We start from the raw sequence: 14213 nt of genomic DNA, 5'->3' as shown, positions 1-14213 counted from the left end.
TTTCTCTTCACCACCCTGAATAGCCAAGGAAATACTTTGCTTGGGAGGGAATATCACCTCTATCTGTTGCTAAGACGGACCAGCGCTAACTGCTCATGCATTAACTTACTGAAATGCTGTTCTCATTAATAGAGTTGTTATAAAAAGGGCAGAAGACTTGAAGGCAAAATACGCCACCAACACAAGAAGATTCATATTTGTAGTAAGTTTGCATATTGTTTTCTGAATTTCTTTCACTCAGTCACAGCCCATCTGTACTGTTATTTATATAACCTTTTCCTTTACACTGATTAATAATTTATATTTTGCCTAATTGTAAATTTATTTTACAGTTACAGAAGGGGAAATCCAGGCCCACTGTTTGTCCTGGAGACAGCTAGCTGTCCGCTGATGGTTAGGTCTGTTTTTCTATGGTGTAGAATTGTTTCGAGGGAATCCCTCGAGCAGGGACCATATATCCCAGCCTCCTTTCTTTGCAGATGTGGCCCAGTGACTGGACCGCACCAACAGTGTGTGAGTGGAAGTGAGGTGTCATTTATGAGCCCTCAGAATTATAAGAAGTATGTGTATATTATATACATTCTTACTCCTTTTCTAGCTGGGCTTGAGGAAACCCCCAAAACTTAGGGGATGGCGAGGCCACAGACAGAAGTACGCTGTCCTATACACCAGGTATACGAAAGCAGGTCACTGACAGGAGCTTCCTCCACATGCTGTTACCCAAGCCAGCTGTGAACTTCAATTGTATTCAGGCTACTGGCAGCTTCAAGCTCATTTGTAACAGCAGCTAGCATCACCAATGTAGTAGGCTTACAGTAAGGTAGCTACAAAAATCAATACTTATTAAAGAAAAGAAAATCACTTTTATACCCACTTCTATCTTGGGTGCCACCCCTGATAAGTGAGTCGAGAAATATTCTTACGATGCTTGGGTGGACAGATAAAATGTCATGTGAGCAATATTTCCTTTCTTGTTCTGAGACTCTCGCTGCCAGTCGACTGGAATATTCTTTTTTTTTCAGTTTAAATGTTCGTCACCTGCTGTTGAGACATCACTGACCTTGAAATGCTACCAAATCATGTCAGCGTTCCGTCTGATTCTCGGGAGGACAGCAGTCAAAGCATGAACACTCTATTATTAATAAAAGGGAGAGACTGACAGGTCAAGCGAGGCATGTTACTGCTTGGCATGCTTTCAGAGTGGCCAGCTATTTAATTGAAAGTGTCCAGCTCTCTCTCATTCCAAAGCGCTTGTGTCTTCCTTTGCCAGGTTGGGGTCACCACTTATGATCCAACATGCTCACCCAGGGGAACCTCTACAAGGAGGCTTCTAGACCTGCCCTGCTGTTTCTTTTCTGTCCTTTTTGTGACTTTCAGAAGGGTACCTTTGGGAAAGAATTAAGGGGAGGGAATTTCTCCGTGTGAAATCTGTGACTTAGTAGTTAGGTTGTGCATGTGTGCATGCTAAGTCACTTCAGTCATGTCCAGCTCTTTGCCACCCCGTGGACCGTAGCCTGCCAGGCTCCTCTGTCCATGGGGATTCTCCAGGCAAGAATACTTGAGTGGGTTTCCATGCCCTCCTCTAGGGGATCGTCCCGACCCAGGAATCGAACCCACATCTCTTATGTCTCATGCATTGGCAGGTGGGTTCTTTACCACTAGCACCACTGGGAAGCCTGGTAGTTACCGTTAGTCACGTTAATTTCTATAATACGAAAGCCCTTTCGGGTGCTTCTGGTGGGGGCCATCTTTTGCACCTGAATTCAGAGATTGGGCTGCTTCCCCCTCATTGTCCTGTTATACTCTGAGGCCTTGAAGTTATTCCAGATGGTGGGAGATCGAGAGTGGAAAACTTCTTTCATACTGATTTCACACTGAGTATTTTTGTAAAACCATCCCTTCCAGCAAATGCAAATAATCAATCACTTTTAGATTATCTTTGAACCCCCCTCCCCTCTACTTCCCCATGTCACTGTGCCAGGATTTCTGGCATAGCCCAAATTTGGTGGGACCTCTTCCCAGCTGCTCTTTTGTTCCAAAGGCCTCTCTGACTTGTCATTCTCATTACAAAGCTGCTGATGGGCCCCACTGAGCTGAGCCTTGGCTGAGTCCCCTGTGACATGGAAAGTACTTACTTATTTTATTAGTGGTGGTCAGTGATTTTCTTTAGTTATAGACTGAGCGTGTATCCAGTGTGCATGCACTTAGCCCAGGGATTGACATACTGCCTCATGCAGATGGCAGGAGGCTGCAGTTTTCTTGGGGCAAGGAACCCAGCACCTGCTTAGAGTGCTGCCGTTGGTGGTTGGGAGTCTACGTGGAATTGGCTATTGGGTGCCTGGGGGAGGTCTCCTGGGAGCTGACCTTCGCAGTGGGCTTCCTTGTATTGCATTCTTTGAAGTTCAAGAGTCTCAGGGTACCCTGGGGAGTGAAGGTCTTTTGAGTGTATAACAGGTAAGCCCTTTGTTACTGGCTGAGACATCACTGCTGCCAGGCCTCTTATGATGCAGTCACCCTACCTCCTCTGTCCTGTTGTTGTTTAGTCATTAAATTGTGGCAGACTCTTTGTGACACTGTTCCTGGGCTTTCCCTGGCAAGAATACTGGATCTTCTCCAGGGGATCTTCCTGACCCAGGGATCAAACCCGGGTCTTTTGTGTCTCTGATCTTGGTAGGCAGATTCTTCACCACTGCACCACCTCTGTCCTGACATGTACAAAAACAGAATTATCAAGTGTGTTCCATGTTGCTGTCATTGTTTCCTGAATGGTGCTTCTGTGCATTCCTTTCTGCTTTTTTAAAAAATATTGATTTGGCTGCACTGGCTTTGGTAGTTGTGGTGCATGGGCTTAGTTGCACCTGTGGTACGTGGGCTCTTAGTTCCCTGAGCAGGGATCGAATCTGTGTCCCTTATATTGCAAGGTGGATTCTTAACCATTGGACTACCAGGTAGGTCCCCCCTTCCTGCTTTATCTGTGATCTCTCCTAGTTTGTGACCTTCTTTTTCCATCTACCAGGCAGCTTAACAGTTAAGAGCTTGGTTTCTAGAACTATTCAGAGGGTCAAGGCTCAGTCCCACTGCTTGCTGGCATGTTTCGGGGCAAGGTTTTCTTTTTTTTAAATCTGAAACTGAGTTTTCTTTTTTTAAAAAGTGAAAGCAAAATCTATTTTGGTTGTGCTGGGTCTTTATTGCTGTGCGGGCTTTTTTCTAGTTGCGGTGAGTGGGGACTACTCTCTGGTTGAAGTGCGAGGGCTTCCTTCTCATTGCAGTGGTTTCTCTTCTTACAGAGCGTGGGCTCTAGGGTGTGTAGGCTTCAGTAGCTGCGGCTCCTGGGCTCTGTAGCTGTGGCTCCCGACTCTAGAGCACAGGCTCAGTAGTTGTGGGCACAGGCTTAGTTGCCCTGTGGCATGTGGGATCTTCCTTGACTAGGGATCAAACGTGCATCTCCTGCCTGGCAGGCAGATTCTTTGCTGCTGAGCCACCAGGGAAGCCCCCTGAAACTGACTTTTCTTATCTGTGTAATGAAGACAATAATCTCCACCTTAAGTGATGGTTTTCTGGATCAACTGAGTAAATGCAGGTACAGCATGTAGCATAGATCAGGCAGTGACTAAAAGTAGCTGTTATTACTGATCATATCCCTTACAGCTCTCCTGGTTAGGACATCTTTTGGCCAAAATTTGATCTCTCTGCTGTCAGCTCAGGGGTTCATAGAGTAGCTTTTCCTGAATCAACCCAGAACTTGGAAATTCCTTTCGCAAATGCTTCCTGATTAGGGAACCTAAAGATGATAATAAAACAAAACAAAACAAAACTTTAGAGAAGGCTAATTATGTGCCAGACTCTTTATGAAGCACTTTGTGTGTGACTCATAATTCTTTAATCCCTCTAAGACTCTATGAATGAGGTGTCATGACTTCCCTTTATATAGATGAGAAAAAAAAGGCCAGAGTGTTTTAAGTACCTTGTCTAATGTTCTACAGATAGTGGCAGAGCCAGAACATAAACCTAAGTCTGTCTGACTCCCCAGTGTCTGTTGACTGCTGTTGATACTATTCCTGAAAAAGTGGGCAGGACTTATAAACCAGTTCTTGTCGGTCAGTCGCTAAGTCATATCTGATTCTTCGAGACCCCATGGACTGTAGCCCACCAGGCTCCTCTGTCCATGGGATTCTCTAGGCAAGAATACCAGAGAGGGTTGCCATTCCCTTCTCTAGGGGATCTTCTTGACCCAGGGATCAAACCCACATCTGTTGCTTAGCAGGTGAATTTTTTACCGCTTAGCCCCCTATGAAGCCTCAAATCTTGCAAAAACCATTTCACCTTTTCATCCCCCTGACGTGGCATTGACTGTATTAGACAAGAAACCAAAATCACCTCAGGTATTTCAGATTAAGGGGATATAACTCAGGGGATTGGTTACATGGTAATGGAAGGCTGAAAGCAAAAACAGACACTGTAGTAGTGTGGAAGTATTAACTGCAGGAAGCAGTCATCACTAAGGAAAAAAGGATGCTATGGAGCTCTAGGTACTTGTAGGGGAGAGGGTCCTGCAGCGCTGGGTGCCCACACTCGGGGCTTGCCGATGTCTGATACTCGGCTTGTTCGGTGGGGACACCGTGGGGCTGGAACCCTGGATCCTGAGAAGCGCAGAAGCTATCTGATGCTGTTGGAATAAGACCAACGTGAACTGAACACAGACAGGAGTGGCTTTCTTGCTCCATAACCTCACTGCAGACCCTAAGTGAAAGCTAAGGAGCAGGGACACCCTGGAGCCAGTTTACAGACACCCAGGGCTTCCCTGATGGCTCATATGATAAAGAATCTGCCTGCAATGTGGGAGACCTGGGTTCAATCCCTGGGTCCGGAAGATCTTCTGGAGGAGGGCATGGCAACCCACTCCAGTATTCTTGCCCGAAGAATCTCATGGACAGAGGAGCCTGAGGGCTGGAGTCCATGGGGTCGCAGAGTGGGACACAACTGAGTGACTGAGCACAAAGGCCATCGGCATAGCAGGATGGAGAGGGTGGGCCCAGGCTGAGAGAAATGGGCCAATGACAGGCACAAGTGCTGTTTCGCTGGCTAGCGTGGAGGTCCAGGCAGACATGGGGGTGGACATGTGCCATGTCAGTGGACATGGGCAGCTGCCTGTGAGGAGAATGAACCCGACTGGGGCAGCTGAGGAGAGATTGACTTTTCTCCCTCTGCAAGCTCTGTGCCTCCAGTTTTGATACAATTGGTCTGATTTTAGGGTTTTCCATCAAGTGTGTTCTTTCTGCGTCGGAGGCTGTATGTGGTCTTAAATCAAGAGGCACATCAGCCTGCTGGGTCACTTCCCAGACTAATTAGCTCTATTGAGCCATTTTTCCTTTTAGCTACAGGTAGTTGTCCTGGTATAAGTGGAAGAAACTCCATGGCTGGCCCAGCACCGTGCCTTATTTCCTGGGAGACTTTCCTTCTCTTTGAATTACCCATTTAGTTTTGTGAGCAAATGCTTCAGTGGGGAGGAAGAGCCTGGCAGTGAACAGGGGCGAGGGGAGAGCCTGCAATTTGAAATGCTGAGTGGCAATTTCACCTCGGCCAGGCTTGTCACACAGCTGATGAATGGCCCTTGGTAGCACGCTTGCCAGTGATGTTAAAATCTCCTCGAGTGTTCTTCGCCTCTCGGCATCGAGAGACGGTAGGTGGTGCTGTGGTGTTAAAGGATGATTAAAGGAGAGGAAGAAAAACTGTTATGGAGGAAGAAAAATGTGATGGAGAAACTGGAGGAGGGGGCAGTGGTTTGAGTGGACTGACTGAAAGAAGGGTAAGATGAATATGTATCCTCATTCAGTCTCTCTCCAATGCAGGTGAGCCTTTTTCCATTGCAGAGCTGGGGGTTGCATAGGAATGTGTGACTACAGACCCAAACTATGTTGGGCTCTTGCAAATCAAATTGCACACATGTCAGCCAGCAGCCTACTGACTGTATGTGCTGGGTATATGTCTAACAGTAGAAGTTTGGCTGCTTCATTTCCCTCAGTTTTTTTTTCCCCCTCTTCACTACTCTCCTACTTTCTCATTTTGCTTTTTTGTTTTACATTTTATTATTTGTTTTGGCTGTTCTGGGTCTTCATTGTGGTGCATGGGCTCCTCCTGGCTTTGAGTGGGATGAGTTGTGGTATGTGGGATTTTAGTTCCCTGACCAGTGATCGAACCCAGATCCCCTGCATGGGAGCACGGAGTCCTATCCACTGCACCACCAGGGACGTGCCTCATATCACTTTTTTGGTCTTCAGTTCAGTTGTTCAGTCTCAGTCATGTCTGACTTTGCAACCCCATGGACTGCAGCACACCAGGCTTCCCTGTTTATCACCAACTCCTGGAGCTTGCTCACGGAGCATGTCCATTGAGTCCATGATGCCATCCACCCATCTCATCCTCTGTCTTCCCCTTCTCCTCCTGCCTTCAATCTTTCCCAGCATCAGGGTCTTTTCAAGTGAGTACCCTTCCTCTTATCCATTCAGTTCAGTTCAGTAAATTTTGTACCTGTCACTATTTTCTGAGGCATGGTGGGGTATCTGGGGGAATGGAATGGAAAAATAACTTTCTTTTCGTAGAAAGGAAACTACCATTGCTTGTGTACCCATTAGGTCTAGGGACTGAGTTAGGCACTTTTATGCTCACTTTATCTTGTTTAACCATTTAATTTAGTCACGTGTATAACTAGTGTTTCTGGAGCCCTTGCTATATCCTAGAGGGGTGGGGAGGGCATGGCCCCATGGCCTTGGCAATGGAGAGACTAGAGAATTGAAAAGCCATTACCTTTGTGTATCTTTGTGGCTTTATGGTCTGAATCCTGATGCTTCAACCACATATTTTATGTGGCTTCCTTCAGCATTCTTGCAGTTCTGGAGTCTGACTGCCTGGGTTCAAATCCCAACTCTCCTACTTCTTAACTATCAAAAGTTGGGTAAGTTATTTAATTTCTCAGTATTTTAGTTTTTTTAACAGGATAAAGTGACATGTATTAATAGGTCCTCCTTCAAAGAATAGTTTTGAAAACTAAGTGAGCTAACCAAAGTTTAGGACAATAACTGGCATGTACTAAATATATGATAAGCTTTAGCTTTCAGATAAACTGTAGCTTTCATTGTCCTCATCACCATCTTCAAAATCATTAACACGCTTACCATATTTAGAAGAGGTATGATGACATCTTGGCCCCTCCCCAGGCCCCCAACTATGCCCCTGAAGTAGGCAGCAAATAGGGATGAGTTTAGGAAATCCTCATGGAAAAGGTTGAATTACAGCTGCCTGTGCTCTGAGAAAGTTTGGAGGTGAACTTCTGAACCCAAGAGGGTCATGGACTCTACAGTAGCAGTCCCCAGTCTTTCTGGCACCAAGGAGCAATTTTGTGGAAGACAGGTTTTCCACAGACTAGGGTTGGGGAATGGTTATGGGATGATGCAAATGTATTATAGTTGTATGCGCCTCTCACAGGAGGCAGAGCTCAGGCAATAAGGGAGTGATGGGGAGCGGCTGTAAATACAGATGAAGCTTTGCTTGCCAGCCCACTGCTTACCTCCTGCTGTGCTCCCCGGTTCCCATCAGGCCAAGGACTGGTACCTGTCTGTGGCCTCGGGGCTGGGGACTCCTGCTACAGAGATTCAGATGAGACCCATGGTCTTTGTTCCCTGTGAGTTTCACACGTGTACATTTTGCAGACAATTTCAGTGGGATCACATAATCCCCAAGGTCAAGCATGTGTCTTGTGGAGGACATAAACCTCAGGCTTAGGACCCCTACTTTGAGATCACTTCCAGGTTGGATATTCTCTGTCTAAACACCATGAGACTGTGTACAAGAGGGGAGCAGGTGCTGTCAGCGCCCCATCTAGGTCTTTGCCGCCTCACTGGGGCGCCCCTCTCCCAGCTGCTGTGGGTACAGGCTGCTGATGGCTTATCCATGCACTTCTCATCTGAGATTGTCCTTGAGTTGCATGCTCCATACCCCCAAGTCATTGCCACAAAGGGTAGCCCTCAGCGATGACTGACTGATGGAGGCATAGAATATCCTGGTCGCCTTGCCTCTGGGTGGTTCAGACACTGTGATACAGTTTATGCGTCTGAGCTCCTCATGGGATCAGACCGAGACTTTTTAGGGAAGCACATTTTTTGCCTAGCTTTGGCTTCTTCCCTGCCCACCTCCTTCATACCCTTATGGGTCTCTCCTGAGAGTGTTCTCTCAGTAAAGAACTTGCGTGAGAGTCCCTGCATCTGAGTTTGTTCACGTTTGTGTGCTAAGTCACTTCTGTCTCCAGGTTCCTCTGTCCATGGGATTCTCCAGGCAAGAATATTGGAGTGGGTTCCCATTTCCTTCTTCAGGGGATCTTCCCGACCCAGGGATTGAACCAGAGTCTCTCATGTCTCCTCATTGGCAGGCAGGTTATTTGCCACTAGCGCTAGCTACCTGGGAAATCCCCGGGGATCTAAGTCTGTTCGCGTTTGGGACCTGAGTTAGAGAGGAATTTGAGACAGCTCTCCAGAAGGTTCAGAGTGAATGCGCTAGATGCGATTTGGGGTGGGGGTGGGGGGTGGGGCACAGCTTCTCCCTTCTCTCCATCTCTGCTGCCTCCTTCCTCACTGTCCCTATTGTTATGTGACATCTAGTTTGATTCTAGATGTGTTGGATAGATTTTGAGGGGAGCTTACTAACAGCAAGTGGCATAAGTGGTCACCTTGGAGCCCTCTCACTGCAGACCAGAGGTTTTCTCTTGAGCTGCAGAAAGTCTTTCATGCAGAGAGGATCCTTTAATAAGGCTGCTGAACAGCGATGATTAATGTATTAGAGCTGGGGAGCCCCTACCTTAGCAAGCAGTTTCCTTTGACAGCCAGAGACCGGACGAGGCAGATAAGAGAAAAAGTGCAGAATCATGTTTTAGTGTTTAATTTGGCAGCCCATAGCTCATTTTAATTACTCGGAAATAATTATCTCTGGCACACAGCTGGGTTTGTCTTCGTGTAACTTGTGAGTCATTTTCACGCACTTGAATAAATCAAGCAGGTTGAAAGGAAGGGCTGAAGCCACATGGCACATTCAGCGGTGAAGTGCAGAGAGTGATAACTTGGGACCTGAAAAACAAGACCTGCGACATTGTGTCTTTGTGTCCAAGGCAAAGAGCGCTAGCTATTGAAATTAGAAGCAGGTGAGTCCTGAGGCTATTTTAGGAGCTGAGCTGTCAGAGCTGAGTGAGGGGGGTGGTACTTAGGGATTACGGAAAAGAGGCAGCCACCCAGGAAGACCCTGAAGGGTGGCTGTCAAAAGCATGGGTTTTGGGGTTGGACAGATAGGAACCTGAATCCTCATTCTATCACTTACTCTTTTTTTTTTTTTTTAGTTACATTGAAAGATATAATGACTTTGTCTAAGTTTGTTTCCTTGTATTATAGAATTAGAAATGTCTTTGGTGCCATATCATCTTCTCTCCATGGGGCTTCTCTCATAAATGCTCATTATCCTGCTGCTGCTCAGGGCTAAGGAGAGAATAGCATGTGGGTCACTGTTTCCCTAGCCATTGCCATGCAGACATTACTAATCAACCACACATAGCTCTATCATCAAGCCTCAGAGTCCTCAAACAGCCTTCCTAGCACCTAACTCCAATCTCTGTGCGTCGGCACGTTCAATGAAATAACGACTTCTGGTTTAAAATCTTCTTCCTCTTTGATGTTTGATATTCCCATCTGTAAAATGAGTTTGAAGGGCGATCACTTTCAAGCCTTTCTAATTTGATAACGCAGTATTTAAAGAGACAAAGAAATGGATCATCAGAGGTTGGATGAGTTTGGCTCCCATGCTTTGCTTAATGCTTCACAGATAATCACTCAGTTGGTAAAGCTGAGGCTGCTTACAAGAAGGAAGATGAGTAGTCCATGAGATCAGGAGTGAGGATCTATGTTTTTACCTCCAGTCCCCCCAGCCCCTCTGGCTTGGTCCTTGCACAACATCCATAACCTAATATGCCAGCCCCCATTCAGACCCAAGTGGTCCTACTATGAGGACATGTTCTGGGTGAAGGTTCCCTTCAGAGGGAGGAGCTGCCTCAATTTCAAAGTCTTCCTCTGCCTGGATCCTGCCTGTTCAGTTACTCATTGGCTTCCTTGACTGGCCTTAAAGTCTGTGACCTGTAACTGGCCTGACCCTGACTTTCCATCAGTAAGCCTTGCATTGTTCTTAAAGGTCAATTTAACTTTTCAAAGATACAGTTACTATGCCTTCATGGTAGTAAAATTAGACAATATAGATAAACCAAAGATACAGTTCACTATTAAAATATAAACTATGTGTATTATCTGTCCAGGCTTCTTCTGTGTATATGTGTATATTTAAGATAATGTTGTATGAGCGTATTTCTATGTTTCTAAATATGTTCTACCCTGTTGAAAATGTCATCATCCAGATTTGGTTTCTTCTGTTGCTTGCACTTTGCTTTTGTTCAATTGAAACATTCCTTGAGCATCTGTTCTGTGTTGGTGCCAACAGCCTGGACAGACATGAGAGAACTGAAGATGACACACCCTGACAAAGTCTACTAGAGAAGGATTCATAGTGTTATAGGAGCTGAGACTGCCGAGTGCTGAGCTGAGACTAGAAGGAAAGCGGATCGTTCAGAGAGGAAGTCAACCCCAGAACCAGTGAGGACGCACAGGCCCGTGAAGAGGTGTGGCTTGCTGAGGTTAGGTTGTGCAGAGGGTGTGGGGTGGAAAAGAGAAGCCCATGTTTGACCCACGACTAGCTCCTCTGTCTTGCAGTAGGCCGCCATTAAACATTTGATTAGTGAATCGATATTCCTAGGCCTGACATTGTCTCTTACCTCCTTCTGCATCTTGGCTTCGGTATTAAATTGGAGTAGGGTTGCAGGGCCCAGCCAGGTCTGGGGACTCAGATTGCCTGCGTGGCAAATGCTGTGAGCACCCTTCCTCAGGCTCACTGAGCCCCCACTGTCGTTCACACGGACCAGTTGGCAGCCTCTGCTTGTATTTGCCTGCGGGCTTCTTGGATAGTTGGAGTGCACTTTGTCCTTGGCCCCGAGTGCAGCCTTCAACCTGTGACTTACTGGAGTGAGTTTGTGAGTATCTTGGCTTGTTCACCCCTTATGTGTATAACTCAGAGATACTCTGGCTCCAGAGGTTCCTGGAGACATTAAATTCCAATTACTCTACACAGTCACATGCCCTTCATCCTCTGTTTTCGTTTACCTGTCCTGCTCTCTCTCCCCTTGACTGGTGTTTGCTAGGATTCTGTCCCAAGTAAGCTCCTTGAACCTAAACCCCGTCGCAAGGTCTTAAGAAGAGACGACACTTTGTGATTCAGTGGCCAAGCCAAAGAGGACTGACTGGTCTTTCTGAAATTGTTTCTTAAAATAACCTGAACCAGCACCAAGTTCACTATCTTGAAATATTTCCTTCCAGATTCCTTTTCTAATGGCTCAGCCTGAGCTAAACTAGTATACATCCCTAGATGGAGTATTGCAAGAATAATCCTGTTTCCATGCCTCATAAGGTCACACAGATGTCATCAAAAGGTATTTGCTTGGATTTGAAGCAATAGTAAAGCCTCTGTTGGCTTTATTACTGTGTTTTCCAAGCTTTCTTGACTAAAAAAGAGATTCCAGAAGTGAAAATATTCATGTGTAACTACATCTTGGCTGGTTCGCAAAGAGGAACTTGTATTTGATTTCCATAAAGGATGGAAGTTCCAGAAGAATAAAATGGTTCAGCTTAAAAAAAAAGATTTTAAAATGAAATTTACATCTAAGACATAAAAATTTTAAGGTAGTTTATTTTTATGTATTTTTCTTGCTTCAGGATGTAGATTTTTAATATCCAGGGCCCAAATGAGGACAGGTTAAAACATGAAGAGTGTTCATTTTGGTCTGGGAAAGGACATGACTAAGCTTTGTAAAATCCTTAGTGTTTACATACTAGAGTTTACATGCTAGAGTGTTTACATACTCACCTTTAATTCCCTCTAACACTCCCTCAGATAAATAGCAATCTTCCGGTTTGTCAAATGGGAAAAGGAACCCAGAGAGAGCAAGTTTTGAAGCCTAACATGAAACCCTAGTCTGTGTAATCCTGATTCCAAGGTCTGTGGTATGTCCGCCTCATCTAAACAGTTTTCTTTTTTTTATACGTAATTTTATTTGTTTGTTTATTTATCTTTGGCTGTGCTGGGTCTTCGTTGCCCCTCTGGCTGTTCTCTAGTGTGGTGAGCGGGACATACCCTCTAGTTGCAGAGCACGGGCTTCTCATTGCAGTGGCATCTCTTGTTGCAGAGCATTGGCCCGAGGGCACATAGGCTCAGTAGTTGTGTCACATAGGCTCAGTAGTTGTGGTTCCTGAGATCTAAAGCGCAGGCTCAGTAGTTGCGATCAGGGGCTTACTTGCCTAAGATGTGGGATCTTCCCAGATCAGGGTTGAATGCATGTCTCCTGCATTGGCAGGTGGATTCTTTACCACCAAGCCAGCAGGGAAGCCCTAAGAAGTTATTCTAAAACATGAATAATGAGTTTTTAGATACATCATCCTCACTGTTTAAATGTGGTATGCTTGGTATAGCAAAGAGACCAAGGTGGATGAACGAGTGCAACTTTCAGTTCAGTTGCTCAGTCATGTCTGACTCTTAGTGACCCCACGGACTACAGCACACCAGACTTCCCTCTCCATCACCAACTTTCAGAGCTTGCTCAGACTCAGTCTAACCAGTCAATCATGCCATCCACCCATCTCATCCTCTGTCGTCCCCTTCTCCTCCTGCCTTCAATCTTTCCCAGCATCAGGGTCTTTTCCAAGGAGTCAGTTCTTTGCATTACGTGGCAAAAGTATTGGAGCTTCAACCTCAGCATCAGTCCCTCCAATGAATATTCAGGAGTGATTTCCTTTAGAATTGACTGGTTTGATCTCCTTGCAGTCCAAGGAACTCTCAAGAGTCTTCTTCAACACTGCAGTTCAAAAGCATCAATTCTTCAGCACTCAGCTGTCTTTATGGTCCAACTCTCACATCCATACATGACAACTGGAAAAATCATAGCTTTGACTAGAAAGACCTTTGTTGGCAAAGTAACATCTCTGCTTTTGAGTATGCTGTCTAGGTTGGTCATAACTTTTCTTCAAAGGAGCAAGCATCTTTTAATTTCATAGCTGCAGTCACCATCTGCAGTGATTTTGGAGCCCCCCAAAATAAAGTCTGTCGTTGTTTCCATTGTTTCCTTATCTATTTGCCGTGAAGTGATGGGACTGGATGCCGCGATCTTTGTTTTTTGAATGTTGAGTTTTAAGCCAGATTTTTCACTCTCCTCTTTCACTTTCATCTAGAGGTTCTATAGTTCTTCACTTTCTGCCTCATGGACTAAAGTAAGACATTTGGATTTTCTTCCAAGTAGAAGGAGAAACTCTTGAGCTTTTTCAGAAAGGGAGATGGCCTGATCTGATTTATTTTTAAAAAGACGTATTAGTAAACTCTTAAGTATTCGATAGTTAGTGTTTTAATCTCTGTGTAGGCTGTACTGTCTCAGTTATAAGTACTCAGTTCTGCTGCTGTACCGTGGAACTAGCCATGAACAATACTTAAACAAATGGCTATGTTCCAAATTGTTTATACAACCAGGTGGCTGGCTCAGGTGTTAAAAGGTCAAGTTGGCTCCTGTGGGGAGATTATAGGAAGAAAAGGATGAAAGTATGAGACTGATAAGGAAACTATGATAGTAAATCCTGGTATAGTTTGGAGGGGAGTGATGAGGGTTTGATGAAGGACCGGATGTGAGAGTTGAAGAAAAAGAGGAAAGAAGAATGATTCTTGTTTTGGGAGATTGGGCGACTGGGTGATGGGTATCATTTCCTGCGATGGTGAACATTGATGGGGCAGGCAGGTCCTTTACTTCTAAATTCAAGTCCAGATCTGTTTATCGTGGTATGGTTTGTTTTGTCTCAAATGAGCAATGCTAACTTTGATGTGAATGAACTCTCAACAGAATGATATGGCAGAGTGTTTAGACTGATTTTATGGGAGCTTCAAATGTGAGAACCATCACATCATGCTTTGCATCAAATGTACTTTGGCAGGTGTGACAACCCCCTTTCGTCCCCACCTCACCTGCCAATGGGGAGCCCCTAGAGTGAAGAGATGCCAGTAGTTCAGTGTTGTTGCCCTACAAGGAGTAACACTCTGCT

The 14213-nt window shown here is 45.4% G+C and overlaps 1 protein-coding gene across 48 annotated transcripts in view; it reads left to right on the top strand.

Annotated features, from left to right (window-relative positions):
- Positions 1-14213, top strand: part of LOC147348197 (uncharacterized) — a 544560-nt gene that overhangs the window by 174907 nt on the left and 355440 nt on the right. For 19 of the 48 annotated variants that reach the window (XR_015151182.1, XR_015151184.1, XR_015151178.1 and 16 more), the window contains one exon: positions 133-202. The exons of 11 other annotated variants lie outside the window; for them this stretch is intronic. The gene's annotated coding sequence lies outside the window, so the exon portion shown is untranslated. Of the gene's footprint in view, positions 1-132; positions 203-332; positions 399-479; positions 561-1022; positions 1245-10524; positions 10703-14213 lie in introns of those variants that run through there. 18 more of the 48 variants (XR_015151169.1, XR_015151168.1, XR_015151183.1 and 15 more) reach the window with 4 other exon arrangements.

The sequence above is a fragment of the Bos grunniens genome, chromosome 22 (genome assembly GCF_055505025.1).
Source record: "Bos grunniens cultivar Pamir isolate PY7600 chromosome 22, Bosgru_T2T1.0, whole genome shotgun sequence".
Taxonomy (NCBI): domain Eukaryota; kingdom Metazoa; phylum Chordata; class Mammalia; order Artiodactyla; family Bovidae; genus Bos; species Bos grunniens.
The sequence above is the reverse complement of the archived record's forward strand: the minus strand, read 5'-3'. Positions and strand labels throughout refer to the sequence as shown.